Here is a 14,429-nt window from a genome sequence, read left to right as displayed (position 1 = left end):
TCATAAAAGAATTCCTTTTGTTAGGTATTCTTTTGGAGTGATTTTGTAACACCCCGAACCCGAGACCATCGCCGGTGTCGGACACGAGGGGTTAACAAGCCAAATCCACATATTTCGCCCACCAATTGACATTTCCAGTCAGGCTGGAAAACTGCGTCACTGTCGCCTTAAAAATCATATCTCGAGTTTCAAAACTTGGAAACTGGTTTCATAAATTTTCCCTGAATTTAGACTCTTATATCCATCCATGGATTTATTTCTAGAATTTTTGGTTGGGCCAATTGGTACAGTTTATTAGTTAAAGTCACCCATGTTACAGGGATCGACTGCTCTGACCTCCGCGCGTTACAACTTGAATATCTCTCTGTACAGGGATTTAATACTGGTGCCGTTTGTTTCTAATGAAACTAGACTCAAAATGGAATCTTTACATATAAGGCATGACTCCTAATTCTTTCTGGATAATTTATAGTAAATTTTTAAAGTTGCGACAGGGGACCCAGAAACCGTTCTGGCCCTGTCTCACAATAAGTTTAATATCTCTTAACATGTAACTCCTATGACCGTTTCGTTTCTTCCATATGAAAATAGACTCATCAAGGTTCATTTACATAGCTTATTCACTATTTAATACCATTCCTACAAATTTTGGTGATTTTTCACATTCACGTCACTGCAGCTGGCAGCATCTGTTTTTAAGGTAGGTCTTACCTAGTTTGTAGTCTCCATGAACCAACTAGTCTTGCCATACATAGGTTCACATATGATCATTTTAACCATACCAATGGCTGATCATGTGACCAACATTCCCATTTCCAATCCATAATCACATCATGACACCATATATATATATATACAAACCGCAAATAGTCTAAGTTCAGACTTCACTTTTACGAGCCATTTTAGCATGGCCGTACACATATACATCACAACACAATTGAACCGACAAGGGTAGTCCTATACATGCCATTTCAAAGCTCAACCAAAATTATACCAAAATGGAGGCTTTGATAGTGTAGATGACTTCGACTTTAATGATCCCGAATCCGATTGCTATCGAGCACAATCTATAAAACAGAGAGCCAAAGCAACGGGGTAAGCATTTTTATGCTTAGTAAGTCTCAAGGAATAAAATCAGCTTTAATTAAAGCAATACATTCACATGGCCAAATGCATCATTTCATTAATACACATTCACATAATCATTCTTACTTCACACTTCATCATTATATACTTTCACAAGGTATCAACCAATTCAATAGCTGAAATTCGTTAGTCGATCGAGCGAATGTTGCTCAAACATGTCGACTTTCCAATGCACGTATAAACATACCTTATTCTTTGGGCTTTTCAAGCGTCCGATTGAATTCATTACAGCAACCAACACTCACCTCCAGCCCAAGCTTCTTGAATACAACCGGATATAACCACGCACGAATGCCTTCGGTCTTAGCCCGGATAGAACGACTTCATACGAATGCCTTCGGTCTTAGCCCGGATGTAGCCGCTAGCACAATGGCCTTCGGGTCTTAACCCGGATATAATTTCCAGCAATAACGTCTTCGGGTCTTAGCCCGGATATCATTCAATTGCTCATGCACACATACATCAATAATCATTAGACATTCATATTTCATTTTCGTTACTAAGGCTCAAACGCAAATATAATCACTAGCATAATCGCCTTCGGGACTTAGCCCGGGTATCATTCAAATACTCATACACACATAAATCGATAATCTTTACACATCCATATTTAATTTCACATAATTCAAGTAGGGTCACTTCTTGAGGACTTACCTCGGATGTTGTCGAACGGCTTTTACGGCTATTCGATCACTTTTTCCTTCCCCTTGTCCAATTGTGGCCCTCTAAGCTCTTGAGCTAATTCAAACAAATTTAATTTATTAATACCTCATTATGCTAGCTTATGGCCGAATATGACAAGGAGTTTAAATGGTCATATGGCCACCCTTTAGCTTGAGTACACAATGGTCATGCACATTTTATACTACATCAAGCAATTCATATGGCCGATTATACTTAGTCATACTTGCACCAAATCAACAATAAATTCCAAGATTTCCACATCATAGGTATTCTAGGCCGAATGTACTTGCAATTTCACAAACATTCTTCAACATTTTCTTCTTTAAACAAACATATTCATCACTTACTTCATAACCAAAACATCATGTGCAAACATATATATACATATATGTGCATGGCCGAATTTCAAGGTGTCCATAGCCATCCAAAACACAAATTTTAACTAACATGCAAGAAGCATGAACCATGCTCATGAATGCATCATGGCGAATACATCACAATCATGCCCTTTCAACTTCAATCATGGTTAAACAAAAGAAAACTCAAAGTCTTACTCAAGATGGCTACAAGGAAATTTCAAGAGTAGACAATCCATCATTGCATGCATCATCATCAAGCTTCACACTTAGCATGCAATGGCTTTATCACAATATCAACTTTGACCAAATACCACTTCCATGGCATAACAAGGATTTGAACCATGGCTAACATGAACATCAAGTTGGCAACTAAAACATGCATGAATCTCATGACACAACCTCATACATACCTTAATCTTGGTGCAAGTTTAGCCAAATCTCCTTCTAGATCTCTTCTAAACAAATAAAATGAAGCAAAAATCTCTTCTTCCCCTTAGTTTTGGCTCAAAGAAAGGATGAACAAATTTTTTCTTTCTTCCTTTACAACTCACGGCAATGGGGAGATACCACACTCACACACACATTTTTTTTCATTCTTTTCTTACCCATGCTTATTTGTTTATTATTTCTCCCTAATGCCCAACAAAACATGTTTCATGACATGTTTAGCCCATATTCTTGGTCATGGCCGCCACCACCTATAAAAGGGGAATTTGACATGCAAGTCCATTGTTTTGCATGCATGCTTTAATTAGTCATCACACATTTCCCTATCGTACTTTCAAAGTTCACTACTAAGTCCTTTCTAGTGAAATTCACCTTTATAACACTAAATCAATCATCAAAAAATGTCATACATGAGCATACACATATTATAGGCATCAAAATAAATTTTAAATTATTTTTATGCCTCGGTTTTGTGGTCCCGAAACCACATTCTGACTAGGGTCAATTTTGGGCTGTCACAGATTTTCCTATTTATTAATGTAACCATATGTGCTATTTGAGTTAAGTAAATTGCCTTATCATAATGAGTTGACATATGGCACTATGTGTGCAGAATTAAGTGGCACTAGGTGTGCCGATTTGGATGTTGAAGCATGAGAGAAAATCCAATGCACTATGTGTGCGGTTTACTATGGCACTATGTGTGCGAGTGTAATTAGCACTATGTGTGCAAATACAGTTGATAATATAAAAGGTGCATGAAAGAACTAAGTGATAGAACTATTAACTAAAATATAGAATTTGAGACTTGTGATGTGTATGTATAAATTTACCTAGTGCATCATTGTTCCATGCTGTGAGGAAATAAATCTGAATCAATTGGGTTGTTTTGGTATTTGGTATGATTGTAGGACTTGGCATGAGATGTTTAAATTTTTGTGAAACAGGGCCAGAGCGATTTCTGGATCCCCTGTTCTGACTTTGGAAATTCACCATAAATTTTACAAAGATAATTAAAAGTCATGCTTTATATGTACAGATTCATTATTGAGTCTAGTTTTATTAGAGACAAATGGAATAGGCATTGAAGCCCTGTATAGGGAGATATCTAATTCGTAATGCACAGAGGTCAGAGTAGTCGAACCCTGAAACAGGGGAGACTTTAACTAATAAACTGTACTAATTGGCCCGACCAAAAATTTTACAAAAATTTTACTAGATAGATATATGAGTCTAGTTTCAGGAAAAATTTACAGAATTGGATTTCGAGTTTCAGAACTCAAGATATGATTTTTAAAGCGACTGCGATGTAGTTAGCCAGCTTGTCTAGAAAATTTTAAAACGAATTGTATGAGCCGTTTAAGTAATGAATTAAGCCCGTTAACACCTCGTGTTCGACTCCAACAACGGTCTCAGGTACGGGGTGTTACATTTCATTGGTATCAGAGCTATGGTTTAGTCGGTTCCAGGACTACCATAGCGCGTATGAGTCTAGCTATACATGCCTTAATGTTAGTATTTGATAGTGTGATGACTTCTGACGGTCGAAATTATTGTTTTGATTAGTAAATGGAACCCAATCTAGAGAGAACCTTAGCGGATGACATTGAAAGTGTAACGGCTGCTCCTGTGCAAGGGGCACCGCCTTTGAACCTCAATCATCCGCGAATAATCAAGATGATGGGGCAAAACAAGCCTTCTTTACCATGATGAATGAGTGGGTCGCACAATATGCCCGAACTAACCCGGCTGCTCAACCATTTCCAAATTTAAATAATTCGCCTCAGGTGCCTATAATACCACCAGATACTGATCCTGTAAGGCCGAGTAAACCTCCGTGGATTTGATTAGGAAGCGGGTCGAGGAATTCGAGCCATAGCTACGATGATCTTTGAAAGGGTCGAGTTTTGGCTTGATAACACCATCCGGGTTTTTGATGAGCTGTCTTGCACACCTGATGAGTGTTTAAAGTGTGCCATATCTTTGTTACGAGACTCAACCTACTATTGGTGGAGAACCTTGATTACTATAATCCCGAAGGAACGAGTTACTAGGGATTTCTTCCAGACGGAATTTCAAAAAAAGTATATTAGTCAACGGTTCATCGATCAAAAGCGTAAAGAATTTTTGGAACTTAAGCAAGGCCGTATGACAGTATCTGAATACGAATGTGAGTTTGTAAGACTCAGTCGATATGCTCGGGAGTGTGTAGCTGATGAAATTGCTATGTGTAAAAGATTTGAAGAAGGATTGAATGAAGATTTAAAGCTACTAGTGAGTATTTTAGAGATAAAAGAATTTGTAACACTAGTTGAACGAGCTTGCAAGGCAAAAGAACTTGGAAAGGAGAAAAAGAAGGCTGAATTTGAAGCTAGAGACTTTCGTAAAAGATTGGCGGGTAAAACTTCATTCTCAGCTGTAAAGAAGTTCAGGGAAGATACTAATAAATTGAAGACGACTGCAGGAATTTCTATTAGAGAGCGACCATCAACGGACTCTCGAGCTACTTCGGTTGCTAGTGTGGGTAACAATCGCCAAGAAAAACCTGAATGTCCACAATGTGGAAGACGACACGTAGGTGAATGTTGGGGTAAGTCTACTAACAAGGCCTGTTACAGATACGGTTCGAAGGATCACTTCATTAGAGATTGCACGGAACTTGATGAGAAAAATAAGATGCAAGGTGCAAGACCTAGTTGAACAACGACTAGAGGTAGACCACCGAGAATATCAGGAGGTAGGGGTGGTAGTCAGAGAGGGACTTCTGATACGGCTGTTCGATCTGAGACTCGTGCTCCTGCTAGAGCTTATGCCATCCGCGCACGAGAGGAGGCATCCTCCCCTGATGTTATCACTGGTACTTTCACTCTCTTTGATACTGATGTGATTGCATTGATTGACCCTGGCTCTACTCATTCATATGTATGTGAGACTTTAGCATCCAGAAAGACTCTACCTATTGAGTCTACTGAGTTCGTAATTCGAGTGTCAAATCCCTTGGGTCGATATGTACTTGTTGACAAAGTGTGTAAGAAATGTCCTCTGATAATCCGAGATTCCTGTTTTTCGGCTGATTTGATGCTTTTACCATTTGATGAATTTGATGTTATTCTCGGTATGGATTGGTTGACCGTGCATGATGCAGTGGTGAATTGTAAAAGAAAGACCGTTGATTTGAGGTGTGCAAATAATGAGATAGTCCGAGTTGAGTCTACTGACTTGAACGGAGTGCCAGAAATAATATCCTTGATGATCGCTCAGAGATATATGAGAAAAGGGAGTGAAGCATATCTTGCGTATGTACTTGATCGCAAAGAGTTGGAAAAGAAACTTGAAACGGTACCAGTGGTTCGTGAGTATCCAGATGTTTTTCCTGAGGAGTTACCGGGATTACCACCCGTTCGAGAAGTAGAATTTGGCATCGAACTTGTACCTGGACTATACCAATTTCGATAGCGCCGTACCGTATGGCACCAACCGAATTAAAGGAATTGAAAGCTCAGTTGCAAGAGTTGACAGATAGAGGTTTCGCTCGACCGAGTTTTTTCACCATGGGGTGCACCAGTATTGTTTGTGAAAAAGAAGGATGGAACCATGAGGTTGTGCATCGACTATCGTCAGTTGAATAAAGTGACAATAAAGAATAAATATCCGTTACCGCATATTGATGATTTGTTTGATCAATTGAAGGGAGCCTCAGTGTTTTCAAAGATAGATTTGAGATCGGGTTATTATCAGTTGCGAGTTCGAGACTCAGATATACCTAAAACTGCTTTCAGGACAAGATACGGTCACTACGAGTTTTTAGTGATGCCGTTTGGGCTCACTAATGCCCCTGCGGTATTTATGCATTTGATGAACCGAATTTTCAGGCAGTATTTGGACCGGTTTGTAGTTGTGTTTATAGATGACATCTTGATTTATTCACATGATGAAACTGAACACGCTGAGCACCTGAGATTAGTGTTACAGATTTTACAGGATAAGCAGTTGTATGCTAAGTTCAGTAAATGTGAGTTCTGGTTGAGAGAAGTAAGCTTTTTAGGACATGTAGTATCTGCATCGGGAATTCGAGTTGATCCGAGCAAAATATCAGCCATACTTAATTGGAAACCCCCGAGAAATGTTACTGAAGTTCGAAGCTTTTTGGGGCTTGCTGGTTACTACAGACGGTTTGTACAGGGTTTCTCAATGATAGCCACACCAATAACAAGACTACTTCAGAAAGATGTTAGGTTTGAATGGTCAAAAAAATGTCAGAAAAGTTTCGATCAGTTGAAAACTTATTTGATGAAGCTCGGTGCTTGTGCACTGAATCCGTAAAGAGTTTGTCATTTACAGTGATGCATCTTTGCTTGGGCTGGGTTGCGTGTTGATGCAAGAAGGTCGAGTAGTAGCTTACACGTCGAGACAATTGAAACCACATGAGAAAAACTATCCAACCCATGATCTTGAATTAGCTGCCATTGTTTTCGCTTTGAAAATTTGGCGACACTACTTGTTTGGAGAGAGGTGTCATATATATTCGGATCATAAAAGCCTCAAATACTTGATGACTCAAAGAGATTTGAATCTGCGGCAAAGACGTTCGCTTGAGTTGTTGAAAGATTATGAGCTTGTCATCGACTATCACCCGGGAAAGGCTAACGTGGTTGCCGATGCCTTAAGTCTCAAATCACTGTTTTTTTTGCGAGCAATGAATGTACACCTGTCCGTTTCACCCGATAATGTGTTGGTAGCAGAATTAAAGGCCAAACCATTATTGATTCATCAAATACGTGAATCCCAGAAAGTTGACAATGAATTGGTTGCTAAACGAGTTGAATGTGTTTCAAATGTGGAATCAGAGTTTAAAATCGATGATGACGATTGTTTGAGGTTCAGAAGTCGACTGTGTGTCCCAAGAAATTCAGAACTTATTTCTTTGATTTTAAGCGAGGCTCATAGTAGCCGCATGTCAATCCACGCGGGTAGTACGAAAATGTACAACGATCTGAAACGTCATTTTTGGTGGCCTGGTATGAAATGAGACATTTCTGACTTTGTTTCAAAGTGTTCGATATGTCAACAAGTGAAAGCGGAACATCAAGTGCCTTCAGGGTTACTTCAGCTGATCATGATACCCGGATGGAAATGGGATCGAGTCACGATGGATTTTGTATCTGGGTTGCCATTGTCGTCAAGCAAGAAAGATGCGATCTGGGTTGTTGTTGATAGACTGACAAAATCAGCTCATTTTATTCCTGTACGTACGGATTATTCCCTTGACAAGCTAGCTGAAATGTATGTTTCTCAGATTGTAAGGTTACATGGAGTACCTATTTCTATTGTGTCGAATAGAGATCCGAGATTCACATCGCGATTTTGGTTGAAATTGCAAGAAGCATTGGGTACCAGGTTGCATTTTAGCACCGCTTTTCATCTCTAGACCGATGGTCAATCCGAACGGGTAATTCAGATACTCGAGGATATGTTGAGATGTTGCATCCTTGAGTTTAGTGGTTCATGGGAGCGGTATTTACCTTTGATTGAATTCGCTTACAATAATAGTTTTCAATCAAGCATTAAGATGGCACCTTACGAGGCTTTGTACGATCGTAAATGCCGTACACCGTTGTTTTGGACTGAACTTAGTGAAAGTAAAATCTTCGGGATTGATTTGATTAGGGATGCTGAGTAGAAAGTTCAAGTGATTCGTGAAAGTTTGAAAGCCGCTTCGGATCGTCAGAAGTCGTATGCAGATTTAAAAAGAAAGGACATTGAATATCAAGTTGGAGACAAAGTGTTTCTTAAAGTCTCACCTTGGAAAAAGGTGCTGAGATTTGGCCGTAAGGGCAAATTGAGTCCGAGGTTCATCGGGCCATATGAAATATCTGAACGAATTGGGCCAGTTGCATACCGATTTATTTTACCTCCGGAACTTGAAAAGATTCACAATGTTTTTCATGTCTTGATGCTTCGACGTTATAGATCTGATCCATCGCATATAATTAATTTATCTGAGGTGGAGATTCAATCTGATTTGAGTTATGAAGAAGAACCAGTTTGTATTTTGGCCCGTGAGGTAAAAGAACTACGAAATAAGAAAATCTCATTAGTGAAAATACTGTGGCGTAAACGTGGGGTCGAAGAAGCTACTTGGGAGCTTGAGGATTCGGTGAAAGAACGTTATCCAAATTTATTCGCTGGTAAGATTTTCGGGAACGAAAATTTTTAAGTGAGGGAGAGTTGTGACAGACCTAATTCGACCCTAGTCGGAATGTGGTTTCGGGACCACAAAATCGAGTCATAAAATTTATTTAAAATTTAGTTGCATATCCTCTATGTGTATTAGTGCATGTGTGAAAATTTGATGTTTTAATTTAGACTTATGAATGTGAATTTTTCTTGAAAGGTCTTAGTTGAGAAACTTAGAAAATATGATAGGCAAATTGTAAGGACCAAATAACTACAAAGTGTGAAAGCTTGGGTTTGCATGTCAAAATACCCAAAAACTCAATAAGTGGCCGGCCAAGTGGTGATGACCCTCCACTAAATTCAATTAATTATAATATTTGGTTACAAAATGATTAAAATATTTAAAATAAAATGATTTAATAAGAAAAATAGATGAATAAAGAAGAAATTCAAGGAGAGAGAGTGTGTTCATCTCCTTCTTCCTCCAAAAATCGAAACCAAAGAGAAGAAAAAGGAAAATTCTCATTAAGGCAATTCGGCACTACTTCTTGCTAGTAGGAGGTAAGTTTTGAAGTGTTAGTTAAATCTTCTTATATGTTTAAGTTAATTTGTGAATGTATTTTGACAATATTAAGAAAAATTCAAACTTTTATGATGGTTGGGCACTAAACCGTGTATCAAAGTACTAGAATTAGTAGTTGTTTACATGTATTATTGAATAAATAGACGATAGAATGGGGTTTAAATGGAAGGTTCATTTGATTTATTTTTGTCTCTGTATGAAAAGTGGTTCATTGTTAAGGCCGAATAAGTCATGCTAGATTAGTTGAAAAAAATGTTCATGTTATGAGGTAATTGGAATAATTGACCAAAACATGGAAGGAAGGGTGAGATTTATAAATTATGTTTTAGGGTGAAAGGTATAATGAAAGTTGTATTAAGTTTAATGTGCATACTTTAGTCTAAGTGTTGAGGAGTATTCGGCTAAGATAGTTGAAATGTGGGTGTTGCCGATTTTTAAATTTAGATTATGGGAGTGGCTATAATGGGCATTAAGATGTTGAACTTAAGAAATTAGAAGTATATGAACTTGATAGTATTTAAAAGATAGTACGAATAAATGGGGAGCTTTTGCTAGTTTAGAAGTATACGGTCAAAATGTTTATGAAGTGAAAATATGTGTTGAATGACAAAATGATGACCAAATGTTATTTTGATAATGATAATACATTCGGCTTTGAGATATAATATTAACATTAGTTGAAATTTTGATATTTGGAACAAGGAGGGTTGTAAGAAGAAGTGGAATCATTAAATTTACATATTTATGAATATCTTGCAAGGTAAATTAAACTATTAACTTATTTATTCTAGCTCAAGAATCCAAAGGAGGGGAACCAAGCAAAGGCAAAGCAAAGAATATTGAGTAGTCTATTGGGAATCATTCCATCCGACATAAAGTAAGTCCTTAAGCATTTTTGTAAGGTTGATTAGCTTGTATATGAATAATATTAGTGAATCATAAAAGAATTCCTTCTGTTAGGTATTCTTTTGGAGTGATTTTCCTATTTATTAATGTAACCATATGTGCTATTTGAGTTAAGTAAATTGCCTTATCATAATGAGTTGACATATGGCACTATGTGTGCGGAATTAAGTGGCACTAGGTGTGCCGATTTGGACGTTGAAACATGAGAGAAAATCCAATGCACTATGTGTGCGTTTACTATGGCACTATTTGTGCGAGTGTAATTAGCACTATGTGTGAAAATACGGTTGATAATATAAAAGGTACATGAAAGAACTAAGTGATAGAACTATTAACTAAAATATCGAATTTGAGACTTGTGATGTGTATGTATAAATTTACCTAGTGCATCATTGTTCCCTGCTGTGAGGAAATGAATCTGAATCAATTGGGTTGTTTTGGTATTTGGTATGATTGTAGGACTTGGCATGAGATGTTTAAATTTTTTTGAAACAGGGCCAGAGCGATTTCTGGATCCCCTATTCTGACTTTGGAAATTCACCATAAATTTGACAAAGATAATTAAAAGTCATGCTTTATATGTACAGATTCATTATGGAGTCTAGTTTTAATAGAGACAAACGGCATAGGCATTGAAGCCTGTGCAGGAGATATCTAATTAAGTAAAGCACGAGGGTCGAGTAGTCGAACCCTGAAATAGGGGAGACTTTAACTAATAAACTGTACTAATTGGCCTGACCAAAAACTTTACAAAAATTTTACTAGATAGATATATGAGTCTAGTTTCAGGAAAAATTTACGGAATTGGATTTCGAGTTTCGAAACTCGAGATATGATTTTTAAAGCGATCGCGATGCGCTTAGCCACTTTGTCTAGAAAATTTTAAAACGAATTGTATGAGCCGTTTAAGTAATGAATTAAGCCCGTTAACACCTCGTGTTCGACTCCGGCAATGGTCTCGGGTATGGGGTGTTACACTATCAGTGATGGCTTACAGTTAAAGAGGGTACCCAGCCCGACCGATTGACTTGGGAATTTTTCAAGACTGCATTCCAAGGAAAATATGTGGGTGCCAGTGGATACCCGTTGGGGACAGTTTCTAAAGTTGACTCCAGGGGATAAATTAGTGGTTGAATATGAGGTTGAATTTTTGCATCTTAGTCGCTATGCGCGAGGCATGGTGGCGACTACGTATGAGAGGTGTGTTCGATTCGAGGACGGCCTCAGAAATAGTCTACGGGTCTTGTTATCTCCACAGAGGGAGTGAGATTTTGCTGCATTAGTGGATAAGGCGAAGATTGTCGAGGATATGAAGTGCGCTGTGCGCCAGAACTGTGAAAAGGAAAGAGGTAGGAACAAAAGGGATTCGGAGCCCTTAAGTTTATTTCTGAGGCCTAAGAAAAAGGCCAGAGTTGATGGGCCAGTCAGAGTTGGGGCCCCTGTTGCTGTTACTGGGCCGTAGCCCTGTGCAGAATGTGGAAGACGCCATCAAAGCGAGTGTTGGAAAAGGATTGGGGCATGTTTGATGTGTGGTTCATTTGAGCATCGTATTAGAGATTGTCCATGGAGGCCCGAGCAGATGCAAGCTACAAGTCGGGGTACTGTTCAGCCACCGAGACGTGTTCAGTAGCCATCGAGAGGTCGTGGTCAGGCTAGAGGTGAAAATGGTATGGGCCTGGTCGTGGAGCACCGAGTAGAGGTACTGGTCATACTGAGGCGAGGCAGCCAGCTCTAGTTTATGCCGCACACTGCCGAGAGGACGGAGATGCCCCAGATGTTATTACGGGTACGTTCTTTATCCATAATGTACCTTATATTTGCACTGATTGATGTTAGGTTTACGCTTTTTTATATAGCATGCACTGTGTTTGAGACTTTGGGTATAATGGTTGAAACCACTGTGAGTGAGGTTACTTTGTTGAGTCCATTAAGGCAGTCAGTGAAGGTAAATAAATTGTTCATAGATGTAATTTTGGAGGTTCAAGGAACCATCTTTTTTGCGGATTTAATGGAACTCCCTTTTGGAGAATTCGACTTAATATTGGGTCTGGACTGACTGGTTAAGCATCAAGTGAATTTGGATTGTGCTACTAAGCGAGTGGTACTAAAAACTGTGGAGGGTGATGAGGTAGTGGTAATTGGGGAGCGTCGGAATTATTTGTCAAATGTGATTTCTGCACTAAGGGCTGAGAAGTTGGTTCGTAAGGGTTGTGAGGTGAATCTAGCCTACACCAGTGTTTCTAATTCTGAGGTTTCGTATGTTAAAGATATCAGAACAATTAAGAACTTTCCAGATTTTTTTCCCGATGAACTACATGGGTGACCTCCAAACCGTGAAGTTGAGTTTGGGATTGAGCTCCTGCCGGGTTTAGCTCTAGTGTCCATCGCCCCTTATAAAATGGCACTGAAGGAGCTTTTGGAGTTAAAAGCTCAGATTCAAGAGTTATTGGATTGAGGGTTCATCCACCCTAGTGTGTCTCTATGGGGAGCATCGATTTTATTTGTGAAAAAGAATGATGGATCCATGCTTATGTGCATCGACTACCGGCAACTGAATAAATTGACTATTAAGAATAAGTACCTCCTAATGACGATTGATAATCTATTCGACCAGTTTCGAGGAGCTTATGTAACACCCCGAACCCGAGACCGTCGCCGGAGTCGAACACGAGGTGTTAACAGACTTCAAACCACTTATTGAGAATTTCCTAGACAAGCTGCCAATCTGTGTACTAGTCGCTTCAAAAATCATATCTTGAGTTTTACAACTCGAAAATCAGTTTCGTAATTTTTTCCTGAAACTAGACTCATATGTCCATCTACAGATTTTTTTCTAGAATTTTTGGTCGAGCAAATTAGTACATTTTATTAGTTAAAGTCTCCCCTGTTGCAGGGATCGACTACACTGACCTTTGTGCGTTACGAATTGGATATCTCCCTTTACAGGGCTTCAATACTGATGCTGTTTGTTTCTATAGAAACTAGACTCAGAGAGGAATCTACACATATATGGCATGACTCCTAATTATCTCTGGTTAATTTACAATGATTTTCAAAAGTCAGAACAGGGGATCCAGAAACCGTTCTGGCCCTGTTTCACGAGAACTTTAATATCTCTTAAAATACAGCTCATATGGTCGTTTTGTTTCATCCATATGGAAATAAACCCATCAAGCTTCAAGTACGTAATTTTTTTAGCTATTAATTCCACTTCTACTATTTTTAGTGATTTTTCGATCTCATATCACTGCTGCTGTCCGCAACAGTTACTGCAGTAGACTATGCCAATTTCATGAATCCTTCCTTAGCCTTACTACTCATCCATCATACGTGACACAAATTATGGCCACCTTATCAAAATTAAGGTTTCTAAGACTCGTGGCTATAGATTCTAGCATCCCACTCAAACGACCACATAGGCCATTTTCACATGGCTTAAAGTTTACAACCCAAAATTTAACAAAACAAAATAGCTCATACATGCCAAATGTTCTCCTAAGTCGACTAAGAAGACAATACCAAAGATTGCTCGCGGTGTGATGACTTCGTTGATGATTCTGAACACCCAAAAGGAGACGAGCCCAAGGAACCTAAAATGGGTGACAAGAAAACACCGAGTGAGTTTATAACTCAAGAAGTCATAAGCATTCCACAACCATCCATTAATACAATTATCATAAAATGAAATAATGAAACAAGGCCAAATGTTCCACCATACCGAACTATACCATAGTTCCTTAGATCTTCGGATCAATCTCATACCAAGTCATACATTTACATTTCATATACTGTTCAATAGGATATTAGAAGCAATTTCCATACATCATTTCATTTCCGCAACAATCATGCAATCAAATGAACTTTCATCTATTCCACGATACCTTATTTACGGAATGCAATTGAAATCATCACATAGATTTAAATCTTACCAACTCCACCCGAGCATGAACATAGCATCTATTAGCCATGAACTCAAGGTACTTACTCTTTCCGCTGTCCATACTCATCTCGATAAAGTCACGCCTCCATATAAATGTTCAATCGGAGATATGTGTAGAGTTCGCACACATAGTGCTTAATACTCAATCACGCACACTTAGTGCCATATGATTCAAGCCCGCACACAT

The sequence above is a fragment of the Gossypium arboreum genome, chromosome 10 (genome assembly GCF_025698485.1).
Source record: "Gossypium arboreum isolate Shixiya-1 chromosome 10, ASM2569848v2, whole genome shotgun sequence".
Classification (NCBI taxonomy): Eukaryota; Viridiplantae; Streptophyta; class Magnoliopsida; order Malvales; family Malvaceae; genus Gossypium; species Gossypium arboreum.
The sequence above is the reverse complement of the archived record's forward strand: the minus strand, read 5'-3'. Positions refer to the sequence as shown.